Source organism: Camelus dromedarius, chromosome 21 (assembly GCF_036321535.1).
Source record: "Camelus dromedarius isolate mCamDro1 chromosome 21, mCamDro1.pat, whole genome shotgun sequence".
NCBI classification, from domain to species: domain Eukaryota; kingdom Metazoa; phylum Chordata; class Mammalia; order Artiodactyla; family Camelidae; genus Camelus; species Camelus dromedarius.
The window spans coordinates 20534986-20552563 of record NC_087456.1 but is presented as its reverse complement, the minus strand read 5'-3'; the positions used below and the strand labels follow the sequence as shown (position 1 = coordinate 20552563).

The window sequence follows — 17578 nt, the reverse complement described above, 5'->3', positions numbered from 1 at the left end:
ACCTGGCCCGGGGAAGAGCTCATTCTCCCAGCGCACACGCGCGGGGCCACCAACCCCATAAGCGAGCCTTCAGCCCGGCTTTCCCAATTAGGGAAAAGGACAGCGGGGAGGGAAGGACTGGAGGGGCCCTGCGCGCTGGGGCGGCCTCCCATTGGCTCCTGTGTCTCCGCCCTCGGTCCCGATTGGCCGCCGATCGAGCCCACGGGCCGAGCACGCTGTCCCTGGCGGCGCGGCGTTGGGCCGCCAGCGGCGGCGCAGCCAATGGGACCGGCCCTCGGGGCGGGGCTGTGGGCGCTGGGTCTCCGGGCGCGGGCGAGTTGGTAAACAGATCCGGAGCGCGTGCCGGGCGCCAGCGCTGCGGCGGGCGCGCGGAAGCTGCGCGAAGGTGACCGTGGACTGCAGCTTCCTGCCCCCAGGTAAGGCTGCCGGCTGCCGGCCACCGCGTGCCTGGGGCGCCGTCTGCCTGTGGCCGGAGCTAGGCTCACCACTTGCGTGGGTCCTTCTTGCATCCTCCTCAAGTGACAGCAGGCTTCCCCTTTGCGAGTTTCGCTTGCCGCGAGCTGTGGGCCGCGGCGCGGTGGGCGTGCCTCAGAATACATGGTGGGCACCCTGCATCTGTCTCCTACCCTCCGGCCCACCTCAGCCCAGGCCTGGGGACGAGGGCCGCGTGCTGGAGCCTTGGGCCCCTTGGAACGCGCCAAGCAGCCCCGGTGACCTGAAGCCATGCCTCTTGGTCGCTAGTGCAGCTTTTCTTGCCTCGCTTTCTCATGATAATAGTTCTCTTCACGCCCAGACCCTTTTGCACTGTCTCAGAGGCGCTAACTGCCCGGGGCCCCAGGTTTGTGTTAGTACTTTGACTCCCTTGGCCTGAGCCAGCTATTGGATTTCACAAGTGAAAAAGTGAAACTTGGAAAGGAGGCCCTTCTTGGTCCTTTCCTCCGTTAGCTTTTCATTAGCTCCTCTTACTTCACTGGGTGTCTTGTGAGTGGTTAGGATTTAATTGCCTAAACTCGTGCATTTCTCCGGCCTCTGTTCCTCTGCCACACCCAGGCCAGTGATCCCATGTGCCTTGTAGGATGGGGAATGCTGCAGGGGCAGGTCTGGATACTGAGATTCTCCATTTGGATGAAAGATGCCAGTCTCCTGAAGGGTGAGAGACTTACGTGCAGCCTCTCATTCTGGGTCCGGCCTGCAGCCCATTGGAAAACTTGTCCAAGCTCACTTTGGCCTTGGGTGTGCGTGACGGAAGACTGAAGAGCTGGATCCGCCAGGCCTAACTCATTGCCAAAGGATTTGAGCGTGCGTGATGCCAGCCTGCCAGTTGTCATGCTGTGGATGAGTGGGTCATGCTGGCAGGAGGGCCCTTCTAAGAAGAGGCAGCGGGGTGCTGGTGGTTCTCAGGAGCAGCATCTTTTAAGACTGGCGATGGCTTTGGGCATTTTCAATCTTGCAAATAATGCAGACAAGCCAGGGTCTTTGGCCTGACTTCAGGCAACTTAAAGGAAAAGTGAACTAAGGTGGTCTGAATCCTTCCCTGTGTGTCACCTAAGATAGGATTTCTCAACCTTCAGCAAAATCCCTGGCCTCTATCCATTAGATGCTAGTAGTACCTCACCTCTCGCTGCCCCCCACCCCCAACCAAGAACACTAGTTGTGAAAACCAAAAATGTCTCCAGACATTGCCAAGTGTCTCTTAGAGGGCACAGTCACCCTTGGTTGAGAACCACTGAGGTAAAACTCTAAAAAAAAGTCTTCCCCTGCTGCCAGAAGCCTCCTGGGACCTGTCGGTGAGTAGCTGAGAGGTTTAGGCAGAGGGTAGTTTTGTGCCCCCTGCCCTAAACCAGTGATTGAAGCCATGTGGGTTGGACTTTAATGGAGTCCCCTCTCTGCACCCGGGGGGATAGGAGTGAGACAAAGGTAGAAACCCATGGGCATTTGCTGTGCCTGCTGGATGCATGGCAGTGACTGGCTGGGTCCAGAGTACAAAAGAAGTGGAAGACTTACGGTTTCTGTCTTTGGGGACTTTGCAAGACTGTGGGAGACGTGCATATGAAATAACTGTGGGGTGGTTTTTAAATAGTGAGCAAACAAGTTTAAGCTATCTGAATGCTGGCAGAAAGGCCAACTCAGTTATCTGGAAATGACTTTTCTAAGTTGGTGCTTTTCTTATCCTCACTTATTTGTTGAGACATCTCATGTCTTATGATGTGGGAGGGGGCTAGGCCTATGTCTGCAAAGAGTAGGTGTCTGATTTCATTTCAAACATATATGTGGGCATATTTACATGTACAGTTTGTAGAGTTCTTTTATAGTTTATCAAAGCATCAGTGTCAGAGACAACCATTTCTTTTGGTGCAGAGAAAGATACTTTAGTTCTGGGTCTAGATTTTTACCTTCACTATAACCCAGAATTTATGCCTCAGGATTCAAAGTCTCAAACTGATGGGGATGCAGAAAATTGAAGAACGAAGAGTTGTACAGAACAAGGAAAAACATCCTAAGCCTCTGCCATGAATTTCCCTTTCTTGTTGTTAATTGATCTTATGGGGATGTATCAGGATTTTCCCATAGCATTCCTCGGTTAGTTAGGGAGTCTTTGGGGTGCTCTTTCTTGCCTATAGAAAAGAATCTGGACAGGGAGGTCACTTCTCCTTTCTCAAGAAGAAGATTAGAAAGGTCTATTATTGGGAAGCTCCACACTTGGCAGAATAATTTTCCATCAAGAGCTGTGGACACTGAGTCATTATCTTTGTCAGTTGAAACAAGAGCTGTGTGCAAAATTAGACAGGAATATTTAGATAGAGAGTTGTCTTGATCTGACTGTGGCATCTGGAAATAGTTCCAGCATTCTTGCTAAACAACAGCCAGGGGCTTGGGAGAGCCAGTAGAAAGAAGAGCCTGTGGGAGAGTTGCACCCATGGGAGGGATGGGGCCTGCTGACTCTGAGGCAGGGCCAGGACCCCAAGTGAGATGCGTCTGGTTGGGCTTCTCCCCGTGCTTTTCAAACTCAAGTGGGTATCTGCTGGTCTGTCCACAAGCATGTTGTTTGTTGTGGGGTTACAGGCTCCTCCTGAGCCCTTGACCTTTTGCTTTGAGGTCAGGGGCTTGCAGAATATTTAAAGTTGGAAATGACCCTTAAAATCTCTTTTTATTCTTTATATTTGGGTCTGTGCATGTAGAGAGGGATTCTTGATAAGCTGAGTGTTTTTGACTCAATTTGCCATTTCAGGGTGCTGTAGTTTGTTGTAGTGTTGGAACTAAGTTCTTTTCTCTAGAGCCCTTGACTTGCTTTTTTAAAATACGCCCCCCCCCCCCACCAGCAATTTCCATCTCGGCTGTGGGAGAGAGGCTGCATTTGGGAAGTTCCTCTGTGCCCTAAGGGTTGGTGCTCCTCCAAGTCCTGCCCCTGAAGAAAAGCCCGCTGTTGAACTGAGGCTGGATCTGGTTATTTACTCCTCGTTGAACAAATATCGATTGATTGTTTGCCTTGAGCATGACATTAGGAATATAAAAGTGAACAAGACTTGAGTGCCTAACCTCAGGGAATTGTAGTAAGGAGTGTACAGATACTGCTTAAATGCCCTCGGTGTGGTTTGGACTAGGGGCTCTGGGTCAGACTACTTCTGGCTGGTGGAAATGGTAAATGCTCTTGGAAGAGAAGGCACGTTAATTAGCTGGGACTCTGAGGATGAGCAGGATTTCAGCAGGAAGAGGCAAGAGTTTGGTGGGGGCTGGGGGGTGGTAGTGACGGTCCAGTGCTTCCCAGAGTATCTGTGGTGAAGGCCAGGCTTTATTTTTTTCCCAATTTGTTGCAGACCGATGCTTTTGCAAAACATAGTAAAACCCTCATGACAATGCTCAGGTGCTCTGAAAGTTTCTGAGCACTCTGTTATCTCATCAAGGATGACACCACCAGTCCAAGGACTGTTCTCTGAGTCACACTGGTCCAGGCAGCAGGCTCCCTGAGCAGAGGCGCTGGGGTGGGTGAGTGCAATCTGGCCAGAGGGTAGGGAGTGGGAGGGGAGCAGTGGAGTCTGGGCTAGGGAGTAGATTGGGGTGAGTCCCCCCATTTCCTGTTGAAGCAGCCTGTGTGATCTGCCCTTAGGGGTTTAGGATGATCTGAGCAGTTGCTGCCAGTTGTGCTTCTGTGGCATTTTATCTCAGCAGTGGGGTGGGGGTGGGGGGCAAGGAGGGCTTGGCATAGCGCTCCTGGTAATTTTCAGCCGACAGTTCAGTTCAGGCCAGAAAGGGTTCCCTGAGTGCCCACAACTCATGAGTCCAGCTGCAGCCTGGAGGGCCCTGAGAGGGAGGGAGGCGGCTCCCTTCCTTGGCAGAGGTACAGTGGATGAGGGTACCTGTGGATACTGGGCAGACTGTGCAGGACCTAGAGGAGGTGCAGCCCTGTGCTGTGGGAGCCCCAGTGCCTTGGTGTTGATTCTGCTGGAAGTGGGCTGGGGAAGCGGCTTCCTGTGCTGGGAGGTCTAGGGGCTGGGGCCAGAAAGAGGAGCTGGTTTCCATGGGAGAGAACGGCTCTGAAGCTGAGGTCCACGCTGGCTGCCGGAGGCACTGCCGTGAGGTGGGGAGGGCACTCAGGTGGGCAGGCTGCTGGAGAGAGTTGGTCAAAGGGAATTAGGGTGGATGAGGAGGGAGCTGGTGAGGTGGCTTGTGAGAAATGATGGCAGCCTGAGTCCCAGGTGGCAGGTGGGGTGGTAGAATGCAAGGTTAGATTCAAGAGAATATAAATCTATGTAGGTGGACTCTCTAGACTAAGCGACTGCTTGGCCACCGGGCTAAGATTTCTAGTCGGGGGAGGACTGTTTGGGGTGGATAGCGGTGTCAGTATTGAAAAGAGAGGGTACAAGGGGGAGGACCTGGGCTGGTGGAAGGAAGATGATGATGTTAGTTTTAGATGGGAAGGGGTTGAGGTATTTGCAGGACTTTTTCCTATCCTTTTTTATTAAGATACAATTTGCATACATTAAATTCACCCTTTCTAGTGCATGGTTATGCATTTTGACAAAAGCATATAGTCACGTAACCATTACTACAATCAAGGTATAAAAGTATTCCATCACCCCCAGAATTCCCTGTCCTCCTCCTCGGTGCCTGTGGGACTTGGAGGGAGTGATGTGGTGTCTCTGTATAATTGGGTTTGTTCTGGAATTGGTTCAGTAGTCAGGATGGCCTGCCTGGCCTGAGAATGTGATGCATGACGTGCAGGAGCTGTCAGCCCACGAGGAGGCTGAAGCAGCCCAGGGGACAGTGGAGAGAGCATGGAGGACGGGATGGAGGACCAGGCCTGGGGACTCCTTTGCTGTACAGTAGGTGGAGGAGGAAGAGCTGGTGAGACGAGGAGGTGAGAGTAAATCCTGGGAACCAAGGACGGGATTTCAGCAGGAAAGGCTGAGGAGGGTGGTGTTGGGTTGGGCTCAGGTGGATGGAGCCATCAGGTGGTCATTGTGAGTGTCACAGAGGGGACAGCTTGGGGTAGGACCAGACAGTGTGTGCTGAGGGAGGAGAGGAGGGAGGTGCACTCTGTCCTGGGAGGCGTTGGTGTGTTGGGGCTGAGGGAGGGGCAGAGTCAACAGGAGGTCTTCTGATGCTTGGTACATGAAAGCCGAGAGCAAGTTTGTGGGCTTGAAGGGACAGACTTCTGTGGAAGGAGAGATTGAAGGCCAAAGAAAGAATAGGTCAGGGCAAGGTCATAGTGAAGGAGGGAGAGGGAGGAGGAGGGAGTGCAGGGAGGAGATAGGATGGTGGAGAGACTTGGGAAGGGCTGAGATGTGGAGCAGGGGTTGGAGGGCGAGCACATCCGATTGGTTTTGGGGAAACCAAGAGGTCAGTTACAGAGAGAGGGAGGCCCTCTGCTTGATGGGAGGCAAGGTTGGGGGTGGTGCTTGAAGAGAAAGCCAGGGTTGCATCTTGCCTTAGGTCCCTTGAGGTCCTGCTCCTGCCAGCAGCTGAGGAGCTATGTGTGTGTGTGTGTGTGTGTGTGAGAGAGAGAGAGAGGTACAGGGAGGTGCTTCCTGGTCGAATGAGAGGGGGCCGGTCCCTTCCTCGCTTCCTGCCTCTGCACACCCAACTGGATTTTTTCCCAGAGCTGTGTTTCCTGAGAGGCTGTATGATTCCATCTCTCTGCCTCTGAGGAGCAAGGCTGCCCCTCCCTACTTGCTGTTTTCATAGACTGTCTAGAGGGGTCAGTACTCACATTCTTTTGAGCATGATTCTGTCTAGACCCTGTTCAGTCCCAGTTTTCAGCACAGCCCTGTGCTGTGCTGTGTCAGCCTTTTACACTCAAGGGATATTGTGCCCTAATCTCTGGGAACTGAAGATCATCCAGGCTAATCACCTCATTTTACAGATGAGGAAATGAAGAAACTCAGGCCCAAAGGAGAATGGATGTGCCCAGGTCACACGTGGCTGGTGCCCAGGGTGGGCCTGGGACCCGGGCCTCTCCGGCTGCCCTCCTCTGCCTGCCTCATCACACTACTCACGTTGTCCAGGAACTGAAGGGCCTAATGGCGACATCCCTGCCATCTGCTGGGCTTGCTGGGAGGTCCTGAGGACTGTTCACACACTAAACTTTTATGTTAAATCCAAAGCCTGGGGTCAAGCTGATGTTTACTTTCTGCCTGGCACGTTTTCTCTGCGTTTGGCACGGAGCCTTGCTCAGAGAAGGGTGGAAGTAAGAATAGGTTGCCCTGTGACCTGCAGGTGGTTACTGTTTGACGGGTGCTGGAGCAAACATCTCACATCCGTCTGAGATCAAAAAACCAGTTTGTGGCTCTTGCTCCCTAACATGTTTACAGCCAACATTTGGTAAAGCCAAGGGCGGGGCACCGCGTTCTGGGTCAGGTCCGCCATGTCTCCTGTTCCAGCCTGCGTGAGCCCACTGTTAGCGGGCCAGGCCTGCTGTCCTTTTCCCCTCTTCCCTCTCACTCTTCTTATAAGCAGGGAGTGGGGCCGAATAGAGAAAGGAGTAGAGGCACTGAATCCTGGGTGGGCTGCCACCCCTCCCTTCTGGTGTCTGGTGTCTGGTGTCTGGTGTCTGTGTGCGCATGTCAGCAGGCTCCCAGCTGTCCTGGCTCTGCTGCTGTGAACGCTGCTGCTCCCGTTTCTCCCTCTTCGGCCCCCCACCCCATTAAAATGGGGGTGATCCTGCCACTGTGTCCATGCCTCTTCATGGTGGGGGTTTCAGGGTGGTTTGGACAGAAAGAACATTTCCCGGATGCTTGGCACTCCTGGCTGTCTCTTGGCTTCTAAGTTCTAGAGGAGGGAGCTTGAGAAGCTAGGGAGCCCCTGGGTGCCTGTGGGTCTTAAACTTCTGGTGTGAACAAGGTGTGGGACCAGACCTCGAGGGGAGTTTAGAGCTGGGTCAGCGGTCCCCTCTCCAGGAGAGCACCATGCAGTCAGGGAGACAGGACAAGCACACAGAGTCATACAAGGTGGCCTTAGCCGTTAAGAGATGAGAGAGTTTAGGGTAAAATAAGTAACTTCAGGATGGGGAGGTGGCAACCACTGTGAAGTGTCTAACATCCCATCAGGATGGGTAGGATTTTGGCAGGGAAATGGTATTCCGGGGGAGGAGGAGGGAACAGCACATAGAAGAAGGAAAACTTGTGTGTGTGTGTGTGTGTTGGAGGATGGGCCATTCTGGTGCAGCATTGGTGTGGGGGAGATGGTGGTCCACAGTGAAGGGCCTTAAAGGCCAGGTTCTGTAAGAGGAGAGCAGAGGTCAGTGAGGGGGCAGCCACTTCCTCTTCTTATTTCTCTTCCCTAGGATACTTGTCGGTCTAGAGTTGTCCCTCGTAGGGTTAACCCACTGGTTTTAAAAGCCATTTGCATACACTTGTAGTGCCAAAGGGTTGCATGTGACCTCAGTGGCAGGACATTTTAATTTAGCCTCCACACCAGTGTCTATACCTGGCCTGGGTGTGGTGTTTGGGGGCGCTGCTAATTAAGGTTGGCACTGGGAGTCGGTGTGGCAGGACCGAGGGCTACATCCCCAACGGCTCCTTCTAGCTTGTGCACACCCAGGGTGGACTTCCTGGGCGGCTCCTGCCTCTTTCTGCCATTATGTTGAGGCACACCTGGTGAGTGGGGTCACTGGTGCTGCGAAGCATGACACTCTCAGCCCCAGTAGCTGAGGAACTTTGCGCAAAGGGATTTTGGCCAGATGGCCTTTGAGAGCCCAGCCAGCTCCTGGATTTTTATGGCTTGTAATTTTCTGCAACCAAGTGGATGCGCTTTTCAAGGCATGAACCTTGCCATGTTTCCGGGAGAGTGACTGTTGATTTAGGAAAATGTTACTGACCTGGAGGCAAGTTTTTTAATCTGCTGTCTCTCACTTCCTAGACCTCAAGAGGAAAGGACTCAGGCCTGGAGTCTGACAGGCATGGAAAGGCCAGCACCTTCCAGGGCTGGGACTTAGAGGAGGTTTCTTTACCTTGCAGAGCTTTGTCTCATCAGCAGATGGGGATGGTAATACCTCGCAGGGTTGCTGTAGGATTAGGAGTAATATAAAGTGACACACACAGAAGGGGAATAATAAATGGTAGCTGTTCTTGTTATTAATACTGTTTCATTGAAATATTTAATCTAAAGTGAAATCGTTTTGAAAGATTAGGAATGTAAAAACTGATGAGGTGTGTTTTGAGGGTGGGAGCTCTTACTTGGTCATTGTGGTACCCTAGGCTGTGCGCAGTGCCTGGCGTGTAATGAGTGCTCAGGAGTGGTTTAAGTGTTGAACTGAGCCTGGGAAAGAGGCTTTGGAAGAACGGGGCATATTTATACCGAAAGCGGGCAGGACTGTGTCGTCAGGAATGAGAATGTGTTTTGAGCTGCCCTTGGGATATTCCAGCACAGTGCCTGGCACTTAGTTGGCACTCAGTACTGTTTGTGGGGTGACAAAATGAGTTATTTTAGAAGAATGACGTGGAAGTTATGCTGGAATACAGCCCCCTCTTCCCAAATCAATGATTTACCTTTTAAAAAATAGTTTCCTACTGCTGCTTTAACAGGTTACCACAAACCCAGTGGCTTAAAACACCACAAATTTATTATTTTACAGTTCTGGAGGTCAGAAGTCTGAAATGGGCCTCACCTGGCTGAAATCAAGGAGTCAGCAGGGCTGATTCTTTCGGGAGGCTCAAGGACAAAGCCCTTCCCCTTGCCTTTTCCAGCCTCTAGGGGCTGCCTGTGTCGCTTGGTGGGCTCCTTTCTCACAAGTGCATCACTCCAGCCTCTTTGGGAAGATTAATCTGGTGGCAGAGTGTACTGTGGCTAGGAGACGGGTTGCTCATGGGGGTCAGAGGGTTTCCCCCCACTGTCCCTGAAAATCCCAGGTGCAAGCCTCTCTTGCGGTTACCTCCTCTGACTGTGGCTTTGACTGTGGTGAGGATTACCAGTGGGTATTTTTGTGCTGCTTGTTCCTGACACTCCACGCAGGCCACCAGCATGCCGGACCACCTCTCCTGAATGATGCCTCACACCACAGCTAAATATACTGCACTGGTCCCCAAGAGAAAGTGAGTCTGCCTTCCCTGAGTTGGATCTGAGACTGTATCCAACCAGGGTGCTGGGGATGTAAATTAGTAAAAGGATTGTCCACACTGATCTCATTCATGCTCCCTCTGGTCTCACCAAGTCTAAACCTCATTGCAGAGTGTCTGTCTGGTTTAATAATAATCATCATGCCAGCTGTTGGTTTTGAGCACCTACTGTGCTTTAGGCACTTTGGGGTCCTAAGTACTGTTCTGTGGATTATCTGACCTATTCCCCGTGAGAACAATGGGGAAACTGAGGCACAAAGATGCACTTAAATGACTTGACTTAGATCAGCAGCAGAGTCAGGGTTTGAACCTGGGGAACCCAACTCCAGAGCATCTTGACTGCTTCATCAGTGTTGTTTCCTGAACCAAATCTTTTTTTAATATTTTAAGCAGAACACTTTGGTAGGTTTTTAGTTAGAAAATGAAGTTGCTCTCAAGACCCCATGTTTGGCAGGTTGGTGTTTTTAATCAGTTATGTTCGCTCCACAGAGGGAGGAGAGGCCATTTGGGGCCCTCTGTGCTGTCCGCCTGTACTTTGGAGCCCTGGGCCCGTGCAGGTTCATTCACAGCGTTGGGTTTCTCTCTGGACCAATCTTAGAGGCTGGAACTTCTAATCCAGACGTTTTAGGCTTTGTGGGCCATAGCTGTCTCTTGCAACTACTCAACTGTGCTGTTATAGCTTAAAAAAAAAAAAGCAAAACACCCCAAACAACCATAGACCATACATATGTAAATGAATGAGCTGTGGACAATACCTAAATGAAAGAGCATGGCTGTGTTCCAGTAAATATTTATTTACAAAAACAGGCAGGAGGGCTGGATTTGATCCTGGTGAGCTGACCCCTGATCTAGAAGGGCACCAATCGTGTTACATGTCTTAACTCTTCCTTCCGAAAGATGTGATCACTGTACTTACCATTATTCTAAACTAAGACCCTGATTCTGGGGGAAAGTACCCATTAATTATTTCTATCTTTTAACGTAGTGGCCAGCATTAGACCAACCTATGCCAAGTGATTTTCTCACCATTCTGAGAAGGGCAGTTGAGCTGCTTTCCCAAAAGTGGGATGGCCATGTTCCATCTCCTTATGTGGCCTGGTAGGGACAGTTGTCTTCTAATGAAGGACAGCGGCTAAGCACAGGCATGGAGATGCATTATTCACAGCATTCTGATCTGCAGTCTGATGCTCTGCCCATCCTGCCCAGGACAAACACTTCAGGGACGTGGGATACTTTCTTTAAATTACACCTTTGTGTGCTGGCTTACGAATTTTTATTTTCACAGCAGGTATTTAAGATTATTTTTATAAAATTTATTTTCTATTGTAAAAGTAGGACATGTTCTTTATAGAAAACGTGGGGAAATAAGATGTTGAAAGTGAAAAGAATCTCCCACCCCACCACCCAGAGAAAAGTACTGCTCCTGTTTTGCAGGCTCTCTCCCATCTTCCTCCCTCCCTTCTTTCTTTCCTTCCCTCCAGAATGAAGAATAATACTATTCTGTAATCTGCCTTTTTCCCATATGGGAATATATAGCAAACTTTCTTTTTTGTCAGTAAATACCTTTCACAGTGTCATTTTAGATGACTGCATAGCGGTCCATCTTATGGATGTACTAGTATTTATGTCGCCAGTCTTGACAACTTTGAGTTACATTCTTGTGGCTGAATTATCACACATCCATTGTTAAGGAAATGCAGTTTGACAGATTTTGACAGGATGCTTGGATAACCATCAGGCAGGATGGCCTTGGAAGGAGAAGGGGAAAGGGGACTTCCTGGTAGATGTGCAGGTTTGGGGCATTCCGGAGGTGACTTGCAGCTGTGGGGAATGAATGTCACTAGAGGCCTGTCTCTTGTCATGGAAGCTTGACTCACCAGGCCGGGCTGGGGCTGCCTGACTGGGGAGGGGGCAGGGTGGGTGGGGGAGGGGGAGGAGGCTCTTTTTCTGTCTCTCTTCCCCTGGGTTCTTCTTCATGTTTTTGGTTGCCTTTGAAAATTGATAGCATATTAGGATACTTCTGAACCTGCTGACAAGCCCTGAGGCCGGACCTCACTAGATAGAAGCCTGGAGTTTTCTGAGATACTTGAGTGATGTCCCTGGGGTGTGATTTTAAAGGCCGAGGTGAAGGGCACATCTACAGAAATTCATGGATTTTTGGTTCAGAAGTTTAAGTCTTTTCCCTGACACATACACTCTTCTGAATCCTTGGAGGAAACAGTCGACTGGTGTTTCCTTTTTCTAAGAGTAAAAGAAAAAGAAAAATTTCAAGCACGTAAAGGAACTTTCCAGTGCTCACAGAGGCTAGATACTGAGAATGTTCATGCCCAAAGGAAAAAAGATTGTTCTTGGCTGGGAAGGGGCAGAGGGCCACTTGTGAGCCCTCACCCTGGGGCCTCCCAGAGATCATTAAATGGTCCTTTCTGAGGAGGGCTAAAGTGACAGTCTTGAGATTCCCTTAGTGACTGACTCTGTGGGTCATTGTCTTTAAGCCCATTCATTTCTGATGTACTTTTTCAGCTACTTGAGGGAGTGAGTAATGGGAAAGGAAGGGGCGGGTGGAAGGTTTCCACTTAAGGGCAAAGCCAGACTTTGGTGGAGGGGGTAGCAGGGAGGGACTTTTAGGGAAGGATCTCTGCTTAGACCTCCTGCCTGGCCTTGGGCATAGGCCACCTCTATTCCTTTTTCCTTCTTCCTCCAGAACAGTGTTCTCGAAGTAAGTTCCCCGGACCAGCAGTGGCAGCAGGTGGGAATTTGTTAGAAATGTAGGTTTTTAGGCCCCATCTCAGACCTATAGAATCAGAAAGTACAGGTGGAGCCCAGCAGTCTGTGTTTAGGCAAGTCTTTGGGTGGTTCTGATGCCCAGTAAAGCGTGAGAACCCTGCCTCAGACCAGGCTCCTAAAAGGCGTTTGATTCCACGTGTAGATTAAAAGCTGCAGGCAGGTGTGAGCCAGTTCCAGAAATGGCAGGCTTTCTCCAACCTTGGAGGGACCAACTGAGTTCATTTCTGTCTGCTCTGTGTCAGGCATGGTGCTAGTTGCTGGAGATACAGAGAGAGGATGACAGATGTGGTCTGTGCCCTCCTGTGGCTGACAGCCCAGTGTGGGGCAAAGATAGTTACATGGGCAGATTTAGAGGGTGGTCACTGTTACCGTGGGTAAGAACAGGGTGCCATGGGGTGGGGGCATGGATGGGCTTTTGGAATGAGACACGTAGGGGAGGGCATCCTAGAAGAGGTGCTATTTGAGCTGAGATCCGATGAGGAAGAAAGATGTATGTTCCTTCTCAGAGGCCTGCGAGAGAATTGGGCTGGCCTGACTGGAGCACAGTGGAGAGTGTGGGAAGATGAGGATGGGGAGCAGAGCAGGGCTAGGTTGCGGAGGGTCTTTCAGCCTCTTAGGAACCTCAGAGAGGGCAGGAAGTCCAGGAGTGGTGGTAGGTTTTCCTTTGAAAGTGATTGCTTTGGCAATGGTGCAGGGAGCAGATGGGGGCAGGGAGGCCCGTTAGGGGCTGCTGCAGCTGCCCAGGTGGGCACCCAGGTGCACTAGGGGAGGTGGGGGAAGGTGGAGAGAAGTGAGATGTGCTCAATTCCTCAGGATTCCTCAGGACGGGGAGCCTGGGGAGGGCAGGGTGAGGGTAGTGAGGTCAGTGTTAGAGATGCTGAGCCTGACGCCTGTGGGCCATCGGGTGACGTGCAGGCAAGCAGACGGCTCTGGAGGAGGCTTTTCAGTGAGCTTCACACACACTCCCCAAGACAAAGGGCTTTCTGTGCAGCTTGCCGTTGGGTCCTTGCACCAGCCACGGCTTCCGGGGCAGCTCAAGGTGAGAAGGGACCAGAGGGAGGGTGTGCTAGCTTTTAGAGATACAGACACCATGCCTTTGGGTGAGAGCTGCCTGTCTTGCCACACTTTATACTTAACAAAGGGATTGAACAATGGCTTAATAAATTCACACCCCGTCCCTGGCTTATTGTCACCTCATGAGAAGAGACGAGTTCTGGCTGTGGAGGGGGGACTTGGGGTGCATATGGGAACCCTTCCCCCAAGTAAATTCCCTCAAGTGAGTCCTGATGGAAAAGTGTGATCCCTTTGCTTGTTTCATGCCTTTCAGGATTGCCTGTTACCTTTTTAAAAAGAGCACAACTCATTTTCCTGCCGATATATCTTATTGTACATGACCAGCTAGTGGGTTTTTTGTTTTTTCGTTTTGGAGACTAGATTTGAAGGTCCCCACACCCCAGATACTTTCCAGCTAATGCAATCTCTGAGTCCATGTTTCACCGTGAATGAGATAATATCTCTGAAGGCTCTTGGGAAGGTCAGAGTGAGGGTTCAGCAGAAAAATTTTCTCTCAGAGCTTGAGGACCCCCATCTCAGGGGACACTGGTTGTGCTTCTTTCTCAGTCTCTGTCCCCAGGGAGTGTGAACTACATTTATTTCAGTTCTTTCTCTGGACTGTGCCTTTATTTACTTCCTTTATAGCACTTTAGCAGGCTAGGACCAGAAAAGGGGCCTGCTGAGCCACCCAAAGCTCCCTCCTGCTGGGGAGGGTGACGAGGAGAGTGACACCCTAGTGTCAGCGCCTGCAGCTGAGCTGTCCAGGCTCCCAGTCGTCGCCACTGCTCAGCTGTCTCCCCTGCACCTGATCCTCGTGTGTCAGCCTCAGTTGGCCTCCGGCCGTCTCCTTGGTGTCTGCCCATTATAGATGTGCCTGCACGCCCCTGCATCTGTGTGTGCTCCGGGGCCAAGGGCAAGTTCATCCTAGGACCTGCACAGAACAGCCAAGAGCACCGGGAGGAGACATCAGTGAACGTGTGTTCAGCGAATGACTTTATTTTGGTGCTGGTGTCTAGTGGGCACTCCCAGGTGTGAGTGTCCGTCCTCCACCCCCTCCGCTGTACTCATCGGTGCACACTCAGAGCAGAGCAGGCGGCCCAAGCCTTCTGGGGCACGTGCTGCCAGGTGGGGAAGAGCCTGGATGTGCCCTCCATTCCGGTATTGCTCCTTGGTGAGGTCCCGAAAACCCATTCCAGTACCTGAGGGTGAAGCGGGGTGGGGTGAGGGCTCTAATACTTGTAGACAAAATTGTGGTGAGGATAAGAGTTTTAACTTGTGATTAAATGTATTTTGGGAACTTTTGATTCTGTTTACTTAAGATCATGATGAAAATGCCTCTTGGTGTAGCTGAGTGCCTGGTTCTTGTACATTCCTGGAGGGAGTTTACACCAAAATTTGGGATAGCTGAATTCTGAGTCATGTTGGGATTCTGTTGCATTAGAAGCAGGGTTTATAAGAGCCAGTTTTTGAAAATCAGAAGGTGAAAAAAGTTCTGGGAAGATACTTCCTTTTGCAGTTGTTTCCCTTCCTGCCCCTTGAGGATAGACACTCCTTTGCAAAAAAAAAAAAAAAAAAGCAAAAAACAAAAAACAAACAAAAAACTCACAAAACCCAGCAAAGCAGCATGTGTGGAGGTTTGGGGACAGTGGCCCCTGCACATTAGATATGTAATCTTCAAGGGGGCTGGCCCAGGCTACAGTTTTGAAATATGCATCCACACATGAATCTGCTCACGGTGGCAGACTCATGATACGAACAGCATCTCTTATGAGAAGAGGAGGCATTGCCCCACGGAGGTAGGGAGGCAGATTTCTGTGATGTCATTTCTACGTAGATGGGCCCACCTTCCCAGGGAGCTGACTGGTCATCCTCCTCCCCGATGGTGCCCACTGTCCAGGTGGGGTTGACACCCACAGGAGGTTCTCCAGTATGAGGATGCAACCTTTCAGGCAGGAAGAAAGGCGTAACTAATTAACTTTTTAATGTGTACTGTTTAAAGATGACTTGTTTGTTTGCCATTTTGAAAGTAGGGTATGTGAACTGAAAAAGATAGGAAAATACAGTTAGGAAAATACTGAAAGGGAGATTATTATTACTCATACTTCTCAAATGCAGGATTAAAAAAAATTTGGTCAGTTTATTTAACATTTTTTCCTCTTCTGAATTAAAAAAAAATCATCATCATAAAGTAGGTGTAATCCTGGTCCATCACAGAACTATGCTTAGTGCTGACATACTTAGAAACCAGAAAAGTCAGGACTGGACTCTGGTGGGTTCTGGACCTGCATCTGCAGCGTGCAGGACCAGAAACGGGTCTCATATTGAGCTCCCATCACTGTAACGGGAGCTAGGGCAGGGGAAACTGGCCAAAAAATCACTTAACAGCTTTGCTCTAGTGAGACTTTAGTTTGTGGTCGTGATAACTTGGATGAGAAATTTAGGCAGAATTAGTTTTAAACCTGAAGATAAAGTCTGAATTAAATAGGTCTTAGGAAGTTCTATGGAAGATTTGATACTAGTTAGCAGACAAGGTGAAGTTTTGGAATTTTGAGGCTTGTGGCCAATGGGAAACTCCTTCCTTGGTTATCTGGATTGGATTTAGAGGTGAGCAAGGGGAAGTTCTGTTCTGGGGGACCCCTGGGGCAGTGGGGTATGGTGGATGGTCCTGGGGCCATCAGCAAGGGTCCTTCTCAACAGATGGCTGGGGCCCTGGCCTCTGCCATTGCGTGTCTCTGATGTCTCTTTTGGAAACCTCCTCCCTCATCAGTAAATGTGTGTGTCAGGGGGAGGGCCAGGGGGCAGGGGAACTGTTGAGAGCTGTGTTTGATCTCTGATTACGTGATCTCTTCCCAGTCCTAGACGTTTGGTCTGTGGAGCTCACACTTGTTTATTGCCTTAAAGAGCAGGAGCCCAGAATGGAGCCCGGGTGTGAAATAGCACCAAGTGATGGGCAGGGGTAGCCCCCCGCCCCCCGATCTCTTTCAAGGGTACAGTCACCTTCCAAAAATCTCCTTGGCTTTGATTAGTGGTCAGGCGGTCCATTTGTGTCTGATCAGTGTGCCCTGTCCCTGTGGGGGTGCCTGGGAGTCAGTGGGCCAGGCGTTTGGGGAAGCATCGTGTTGTGCTGGGCACAACGCAGAGGAGGGCCAAGATCAGACCCCAGGGCCACCGTTCAGGAGCTAAATGGCCTCAGCCAGGTACTTAACCTCTCTGACTTTGGTTTTCTCCTTTGTGAAATGGGGACAATAATACCCTTGTCGTTGGGTCATTTATAAAGATTAAAAGGAGGTGAAGTGTAGGAAGCACCCCAGCCCAGTGCCTGGTTGCTGCTCTCCTTTGAAGATGAAAGACAGGGCAGGTTATGGTGGATCATTTTAATTTTTCAGGCCCCTGCTTATCTGTGGGTTTCTCTGGTGTCACTACAGCTCTCCTTTTAAGTAAAAGTAGCTATGTCCCATGCTCAGGAGCAGAGCAGATCCCTGCAGGAATCTCTGCACTGACTGGGCTGCTCCCCCGAGACGGGCAGGCGGGAGCGAGCCTAACATCTTCGGAAGTCCCTCGAGTTGTGGTTGAGATCCTTGTCAATGCTCTTACCTGACCTGCCTGTCTGTGCTTCTGTTAATTAGTGTGATGAGAATCTACAAGGTGTCTCTGTGATCATCGCTTCCCTTCTGCTGGCCCAGCCCTGCATGCAGGGTTTGTCTGGCCGTTCTCAGCCTCACGTGTTTGTTCACAGGTTTGTTCGTGCAGGTCTTCTGCCTGCAGTGCCTTCCATACCTGCTCCTGTTACTGCTGAGACTCCTGGCAGATCTCAGCTCCTCACTGCCCTGGCCAGGGTGCTCCCTCCCCACTCTGGGGTCTCCTGCTCTTTCCTTTTAGTGATTTTCCTTCAGTGCCCTTATCTTACCCTCCCAGCACACAGCCCCTGGGAGGCCTTGAGAAATGCTTGGGAGATTGCCAGCACACACCCCACCCGTGAGGCACTGCTGTATACAGTACACTGGCTTTCAGAGTCTTTGACACTGTCATAAAGAAACACGTTTTAGGCTGTGACCAGTGGAAAGAGCAGCGCGTGGGCACACAGAGGGAAACAGGTTTCACCTGCCGGTCCTACCCACAGTGTGCCCCCTGCTCCCCAGTCTGTTCTACATCGTGTTGGTGGTGTTTTTAATGCTGGTTGGGATTTCCCC

The 17578-nt window shown here is 50.8% G+C and overlaps 1 protein-coding gene across 1 annotated transcript in view; it reads left to right on the top strand.

Annotated features, from left to right (window-relative positions):
• The first annotated feature begins 275 nt into the window (after positions 1-275).
• The window catches only part of COQ8A (coenzyme Q8A), a 38278-nt gene continuing 20975 nt past the window's right edge, over positions 276-17578 (top strand). The window contains exon 1 of the mRNA XM_031438470.2: positions 276-416. The gene's annotated coding sequence lies outside the window, so the exon portion shown is untranslated. The remainder of the gene's footprint in view (positions 417-17578) is intronic.